The sequence below is a fragment of the Mauremys reevesii genome, linkage group 5 (assembly GCF_016161935.1).
Source record: "Mauremys reevesii isolate NIE-2019 linkage group 5, ASM1616193v1, whole genome shotgun sequence".
Lineage (NCBI taxonomy): Eukaryota > Metazoa > Chordata > Testudines > Geoemydidae > Mauremys > Mauremys reevesii.
This window is the reverse complement of record NC_052627.1, coordinates 41,676,122-41,684,644: the sequence shown is the minus strand read 5'-3', so window position 1 is coordinate 41,684,644 and position 8,523 is coordinate 41,676,122. Positions and strand designations below refer to the sequence as shown.

Genomic DNA, 8,523 nt, shown 5'->3' with positions numbered 1-8,523 from the left:
GGCATCAATGAAAAGAAGAGTTTTGAGGTTTTGAATGTGGATAAGGAGGTAGCTTTGTAGATGTTTGAGGAGCACTTCCCAAACTTGAGGGTCAGCATAGGGAAAGCACAAAGGTCTTGTTTACAAATTTAACAAGTGGGCTATAGAGGCTGGCACTATTCATTGGTCAAGTGGAGGCAGAAGTCTACTTCTTGATTGTGAAGGAGAGATGATAGGTGGAGGGAGGCTAGGTCATGAAGGACCTGTAAAGTGAAAACAAGTCGCTTATATTTGATGCAATAGAAAATGGAGAGCCAGTGGAGGATGCAAAGGAGGGCTGTCATGGTCAAAGTGATGGCCTAGAAGAATGATCTTTGCAACAGCATTCTGAATGAATATAAGTGGGGCAAGATCGCTGGCCCTGACAAAAGCTGAAACGATGTTGCAGTAATTGAGATGAGACTCTGGATGAAAGTTTTAGTTTTGTAGACAGATAAAGCCTCTCTTATCTTACAGATGTTGTGCAGAAAAAAAAATCAGCAAGATTTAGACTCAGCCTGGATGTGAAGACTAGAGAGAGATTCAAGTTGAACAGGACACCTAGTTTGAGTGTGAGCATCTGGCAATATGTTGGCATTGTCCACAACGATAGAGAAAGTAAGTAGGGAAAGGGAGATTAAGAGCTCTGTTTTGACAATGTTGAGATTGAGTTGACAGCTAAACATCCACAAGGAGATACCTCGTTATTTAATTATCCATGGATTTGAACTATCATGTATAGCTATTAACCAGTCTTTTAGAGAGTACTTGAACTACAATTGAGCTAGTCAATATTTTGGATGGATATAATATAACATTGAAAACAAACTATTACTTTGCATTGTGTCATACTCTACTGTACCTCACCAACCAGGTTTGTAATGGCACAATGAACCACAGAACTCTGTCTAACTGGATAGATCACACAGCAGTCACGAAAACTTGTAAATACTTCTCTAGCCATTATACCAACTAGCAGTTAGGATACCAACTTCCCAACATAACTATCTTGTATTGGGAAGAGATGCCCCTTGCATGATGAAGACCGTCAAAGCAAAATACAAGTATGAAAAAAAGCTGTGAAATACAGCTACAATAAGTTGGTACATAACATGCAATTGGATCTGTGGAACAACATTTTAGCCAACTACAGAGAAGCATTGTTTTCACCAGTTGGTTTTGCATGGGGGGGGGGGAAGGGGAGATTTGTTTGTTTTGTTTTTATTTGTGTCTCCTATAGCAGTGGGGAGCATGAAATAGAGCAGCTTCTTCCCTCTGATGTCTCCCCAGGTCTCTGCCAGTTTGCTTCCTTTAATGTGTAAATAGTAAACAAATATTTATATTATTGAACAAAGCAACAGCAAAACTATATATTGGCTACACTTTACTGTTGCTTTATTCAAGAATATAAATATTTGTTTTCTAAATCTTTTCTCCTCTGGAATTAGACCATTCTTTATCCCATCTCTCTCTGTTTACTGAAATAAAATTCCAACCTTTATTTTCTTATCACCTTTGGCATGACATTGTTTATATTAATTTCTTTCTGTAGTAGTCAATATAGCAATCTTTTCAATTGGACAAGTCAGAGAGCCTGCCTGCTTGTGGTCACCAAGGATTCCACAGTACCTTCTGTGTTGTTAAATCTTGGTATCCTGGACAAATTCCAATTCTGAAGCTGGCTGCTCCCCTGCCTTTGCGTAGCTCTGTGTTCAAATCTCTAGTCAAGTCTTGATCTGCAAAACGTCTCTTTCATCTCATCCTACATCTCCTCCCACTCTCTTTGCACCTTCACATTCTCTTTGCTAAACACAGATTTATACCAGTTTAATGAAAGGTGTTATTTTAGACAGAGTCAGTTAAATTAATGCAAAGCCTTGTATGAACACTCTTAATTTGTTTTAAACCCGGTTTATAGCTGTTTAGTTTGTGTCAGTACAGGTGCAAGCTAAATAGATATAATCAGTATTAAGTTGATGTTAAAGTGTCCACACAGGGGTTTCTGCCAGTTTAATGAAATAGTTTTGTTAAACCAGCACAATTTTTAAGCATAGACAAGGCCCAAGAGTGTTTCTTTGCTTCCTAAGCAAGCACACAGGGCTGAAGGTTCGGGGGGATCTATTACAGGAGTGGGTGGATGAGGTTATGTGGCCTGCAATGTGCAGGAGGTCAGACTAGATGATCATGATGGTCCCTTCTGGCCTTAAAGTCTATGAGTCTGAGATTTACCCTTATGTGCAATCTGTACTCATGCCTGTGTTTGTCAGATAAGCTGTGTTGGAAGAGGAGTCACTGTATATGTTGTTCTTTTGTCTCACTGTGTGCAAGTATATCTATATTATTAAAGCAAAAGATGCTAAGGTCATACATGTTATGAGTCATCAATGTATAAGCATTCAGTATGAAACTTTCCATAGAAAAAGTTAAAGTGACCTCATGCAGGAACCATACTGAGACACACTGGGTAAAAGCACTCTCCTTTGTCTGGATGGACAATCAAACCTTTTTTGAGGTTACTTTGTGCTGCAGAACTGCTGTATAAAAGGGAATTAATGCACAGGTGCACCTTTCAAGACCACATGGTCCTCTAGATGAGCAGTTTTGTGCTAACGGATTCCCTTCTCAAGGTGAAATGTCCAGGGACTAAGGTAATAAAAGAGAAGGGTGTGCTGAGCAGGAGAGTCCAAGAGAAAGACACTCCTTGGTGACTGGGCAGTGGTGCCTTAATTGAGTTTCTGAAAGAGGGAATTAACTGTGTGCAGTTTTAACCGGTTTCCCTGAGTACAGGAGGAATCAAAACAACGAGAGAGTTTCTTTGCTCCAAGCCTCTTTGAACCAGCACTCTTCCCCAAAAGCTCTCTCACTAGGCTTTTTTCAGGGTCACACTCTCAGAGCTTGTCCAGGCTGTGTCCTTGGCTTTCCACCTTCTCTCTCAGATTCTCCTGTTATTTTTCACACAGTCCTTGTCTACACTAAAAATTTAGGTTGACATAATTACAGAGCTCAGGTACGTGAAAACCCACCCCCTGAGCTATGACAGCCTAACTCCCAGAGTAGATGCAGCTAGGTCGAAGAAAGAATGCTTTCGTTGACCTAGCTACCATTGCTAGGTGAGGTGGAGTTCCTACAGTGATGGAAAAACCTCTTCTGTCACTCTAGGTTGTGCCAACACTGTGGGATTACAGCATAGCTACATTGCTGTAACACCTGTAGCGTGGACATAGCTAAAGACACAAACCTTCACAAAACAATATCCAGCAAAAGCCCGCTACACATATGTACCATTTTTTAAGGCAGTGACGTGTATGTGATAGTGGCTGCTATTGTTTCAGCTACCTGGTTACATAAAGGAGCCAGCTCCCTACAACTGCCTTAAATTAAGAGCGTCAGTTACACCCGCAATTACAAAGAGGTTTAACCCAAATCATAACAATACAATGACACAAATGCACTTTGGAAAAAAGACATTATAAATTTAAGCACATCCCTCACACTCACAACTGTTTCATTGGATAGGCACAGACCCAAAACAAACACCTTTGATGAGATAACTCCCTTAGGTGCTTTTGAAAATCTCCCTCAAATTCTTTGTCGATACAGCTATGCCAGCAGAGCCCCCTAGTGTGGATGCAGAATAAGCTCACAGGAATTTTCCTGCTGGTTTAGATAACCCATCTCTCTGAACGACATTAGCTAAGCCGACAGAAGCACTTTTCTGTTGGCATAGTTGCGTTTACATTGGATTTTTTGCCAGCATAACTTTGTCGGATAAGGGGTGTGAATTTTATTTCATACTTCTAGACACAGCTGTGCTGACAAAACTTTGTAGTGTACACTAAGCCTTAGGATATGTCTATGCAGCAGCTGGGAGGTGTGATTCCCAGCTTGAGTAGATATATATTTTATAATACTACTTGTCTATTTTTTTAGTACAGTATTATAAAATATATATCGTACACCTTTCAACTTAGTGTAATTAAAAGTCTGCACAGGGGGCTTTGTGTGATTATCTGGTTTATTGATTCAGACCACCAGTGCAGATTTACACAGCAAATGAGTTTCAATTCTCAACTTTCCATTTGACCTTTTAAACACTGACACGCAGCTTCTGTCCTTTCTAAGCCAGGCAAGTGACATATGTGGCATTACCGTCTCAGAAGCTCATTGGGCATCTTGTAAAGTTTGCAGGCACACAGGATAATGTGGTTTTGAGTTTAAATTTTCCATGCATGTGCTTTACTTCCTTTGTTTTGTCATCTATTATTAATGAGCAAAAGATGGAAGTCCTTGATAAAATCTTCAACAGCAGAATAAAGGAGGTATGTTGTAATTAATTAAAACAAAAAAACTTGGAGCTAATAGCATGCATACCATGCAATTCCTGTGACCTTATTTATATTCATATTCCTTTGTTTATTTCTGTACAAATTTTCTGTATAATTTTCCAGTGAACATTTGTTGACATTTATTGGCTGAAACTGCACACTGATCTGTACAGTTTTTTTTAATACTGGGTAAAAACTTGTCATAACATTTTTGGATTACATTTATTCCTGGCATCACACCACTGAAGGCAACAGAGTGACATTAAGGAGGAATTTGAGCCTTGAATATACTATTTTAGAACTTGTAACACTTGAACAGTTAGGGCTCATCAAAAGCAAATGTCATCTGAAAGTGGATGTTCTTTTCATTGAGAGGTTTGTTGCTGTAGTAAAGCGTTTTAAGAAATGTCATTCTGGTGGTGATAGGGTAGTTTACTTTAAATTATAATATGTAGCTTGAGAACGTATTTTTGCAAGGTGATTCAAAGACCTGTAGGAAGTCAAGATCCGGGGCCGAAGAAGCTCACATGCCAAATTAGCCATAATGCAGCAAGCACTGGGGATAGCAGAATGAGAAATGGGGATTAGAAGCAGGAGAGTTTCAACAATAAAATAATGGAATTGTTTATTTCACGTGTATCTTGTCAATCCCTAACTTTTAGAAATAATATTTGGTCAGGTATGAAAGCAGGAGTAGACTGTAGCCAAATGGGGGCTAGCCGTGGAAGGCTAAGTGGAATAAAAGAGAAAATGCATGCGTGTGTAGGCATGTGAATATGCCACTATTTCTGTTAACTCTTATATACTGGAAGGAACGTAAAGAAAACTCATACTACCACACAGAGTATCTTCAATCTTTGTGTGAAAAGATTCAGTTTAACTCATTTTTAAGACTAAGATTCCTTTATATCAATACTAGGTGATATTTCTAGAAGCTTTGCTTTAATAGTTGCCATTTGAAATGAATTGAGGCCATTGTGATATTATTCATGAATTACCCGTGGTTATCACAGCTGCTTTAACAGGGGCTCATACTGATTTCTTCTGTTATTTAGCATAAAACAGGATGACCAGCAAAATAGTATCTTGGTCTTTTGCTATGCAGGGGACCAGAGGCTGAAATAGTACTGTGGATTTTGCTCCTCAGCTAGCTGGGCTGGGAGTATTGTGGAGGCAACATATTGCCTTATGTTGTTTTATAAGGCCCACTGACCATTTGAAGAGTGGCAGTAATGAGACCTGTTGGAAGCAACGTGCAGCCATCCTCGACAATGAGAGTTGGCATGATGTGGAGTCTTGAGTGGAAATAGTAAAATTAAAAAGGAGGGAGAAGGTGTTGAAAGGATTTTGAGGCTTTGGGACAGACCTCCTCCTAAGGGGCATAGGGGAAACACAGTAGAACTTTAATAATATCCAAATAATCCCCGATGTTATGGCTTACCTTTATAGATTTCAAGGAAGATCATTTTTGTCCCAAAGATGAGAGCCCCTTGTTAAAGTTGTCTCACCACATCTCCACCTGGTCATCAGCTGAGTTGGGCTGTCTAGGTCCACAGCACAAATTACTAATCCGTTGAGCTAACACAAATCACTTGAGCTAACAAATTAACTGGTAGCCATAGAATGCTGTTTCCTCTACGTAGACCTGCCACTATTAGGAGACAGAGATGCACACTTTGCCAGTGGGTTTCAGAACTATTTTCTGACAGAAAAGTGATGTTGAAACTCAGAAATAATGTTTTTAATTCCAAGCTCTGTAGGGGAGCTCTCCAGTGGTTACAAATCCTTCTTCCCCTACCCCATGCCTCTCTGCTCTTATCCTCCACTCCACACCAGCTCTGGTCCCTGTCTCCTAACTCCCACCCCTTAGCTCCTATCCTTTCCAATCCCCAACTCCTGTGTCTAACCCCCCTCCACGCCAGGCTCCTATGCCGCCTCCCTTCCCTGTCCCCTTCCCAGCTTCTACCCCCAACTTCTACCCTTGCCTTGCAACTCTTTCCTGATGTCCCCCTCTTTTCTCCTCATTCCTCTGCTTTCTAGTGAGACAGCTTCCTCAAGGGAGCATGGAGAGCACAGGACAGAGAATCTTGCTGTTCTCAGCTCTGGTGCCACAGCAGGCCCAGTGCCAAGAGGAGCAATTGCAGGGAAAGTCCTGCTCAGCCCCGGCAGGCTGAGGCAGAGCATGCTCGCTGCAGAGGGATTCATCTGAGAATTTAGATGCCAAACTCTAACAGGTCTCTTGAGCATGTGTGAACTGAGTTTTTTGAGAGACTTATAACTAGTACTCTGTGTAAATCACAATTTCACGGATTGCATGGAAATCATTAAATTAGCCCAATACCATGATTTTTCCAACAGCAGGGAGGTGTAATTTGGCTGCTAGTGGGCCATTCCCATCCCAGAGTGGAGCAGGGAAGTGGCAGGCTGGTACTATCCAAGGAAATGAGGGGGCATGTCAGGACAGGGGGTGTCTCACCACACAGCCCAGCCCAGCCCAAAGGCAGGGATCAAGGCCCAGCTCACTCCATAGCTCTGGCCCAGACTGCTACTGCTGCTTCCTGGCTGGCCAGAGGGGAGAGGGGGTGGTGCTGACAATGTGTGGCAATTAGGATCTGTGGCCTGGCCTACCCCACAATGGTGCTTGGAGACACCACAGCACCAGCTGGTGAGGAGCTAAGACTGAGATCCACGGCTGTGAGTGTGTGTGTGTGAATCTATCCCATCTCCTCACCCAAATCCCCTCACCGGGGCAGGACCCCCTCACACACCTGATTAAATGGCGGATTCCCCCCCTCAGCCTGTCACTCTCCTATTCTCTCTGATGGGACTGGCCTGCCACCTCCATCCAGGATGTGACCAGCTAACTAAACCCCCATGAGCAACTATGGCCTTATCCGTGCTTCTGCCTCCTTGCTGTTGGAAAAATCTCAGCAGTTCTGAGGAAGCGGGGGAGACTCAGCAGCCATGCATATCCCATGGACATTCCAATACTTACCCATGATGCTACCATTAATTAAATAAAAGTAACAATTTTTGCAGGGCCTTACTTATAACACAGCCAAATTTGGAAGAAAAATTATAGGAACAGCTAAAGCCACATTGCTGATATCCTGGCAGATCCCTGCCAAATTTCATGTTCCTGTTCTGAAGTATGGAGGCGTTAGAGCAGCTCAGCAAAAATGGTTGTAAATTTTTCTTTTTCCCCTTTAAAAACATGGTCAAAACAACATATTTTCCCCTAATCTAATTCTCAGAAACAGCAAAACCATTTTACCTGAAGCTTTAAAAAGAACAATAAACACAACAGCCTGAGCCTGACACCCAGCATGGAAAATTTCTGCTAGAACGGGTAAAATTTGATAAAGTTATAAGCAACTGAAAACAGGGTCTTATAATGGAAAGTGTCAGGCAACTTTAACTATAGGCTTCACTACCTGCATGGCCAGTGATGAGCTGCCAAAATTTTAACAACCGGTTCCCTATAAAAAGTTCTGATTTAAGGGGGGGGAGCGGAGGAGGGGCCGGGGCAGGTGGAGACATACTTGTGGGGCCGTAGGCCCTTGTAGGGCCTGGGGCAAATTGCCCCACTTGCCCCCCCAGCAGCCCTAGAGCTTGCAGCCCCCTCCCCCCTTACCTTGCTGGCAGCTCAAAGCAACTCTGGAGCTCAGCTGAGCTGCCTAGCTGATGCCGGTGGCTGGCCACACTGCCGCTGGGGGGAAGCGGGGGAAGGGCTGGGGGAACCTCAGCCTCCCCAGCTGGGAATCCTGGGAGCAACAGGATGGTCCAGCTCACGGACCGGAGTTCTTTGCCCACCCCCTGGCCCTTTAACAACCAGTTCTCCATGGAGGTCTAATTTTAGCAACCGGTTCTTGGGAACCTGCTCCAGCTCACCACTGTGCATGGCCTATAATTCATGTTCTTAACAAATCTCCTGAAGAGCAAACATTTTTCCTTTTGGAATGAATGCACCTCATTGAATAAAGGGCCAGGAATTTTAGAAGAAAATTCTTCTGGGAGTACCCCTGAACTCCTTACTAATTCTTTAAACACCAGCAAAATGCAATTTGGATACAGGATCATCCTGTTGAAAAAAGCAGAATGTAGCCCTGATTCTGCAAAAACCTACTCGTGATTGAGGATTGCAAGTTCCCACCACATAAGTTTTTGATTTCATTGTAAA

The 8,523-nt window shown here is 42.5% G+C and overlaps 1 protein-coding gene across 1 annotated transcript in view; it reads left to right on the top strand.

Moving 5' to 3' along the window:
• Positions 1-511: 511 nt before the first annotated feature.
• IL21 (interleukin 21) overlaps positions 512-8,523 on the top strand; it is a 64,558-nt gene continuing 56,546 nt past the window's right edge. Inside the window, exon 1 of the mRNA XM_039541880.1 lies at positions 512-636. The gene's annotated coding sequence lies outside the window, so the exon portion shown is untranslated. The remainder of the gene's footprint in view (positions 637-8,523) is intronic.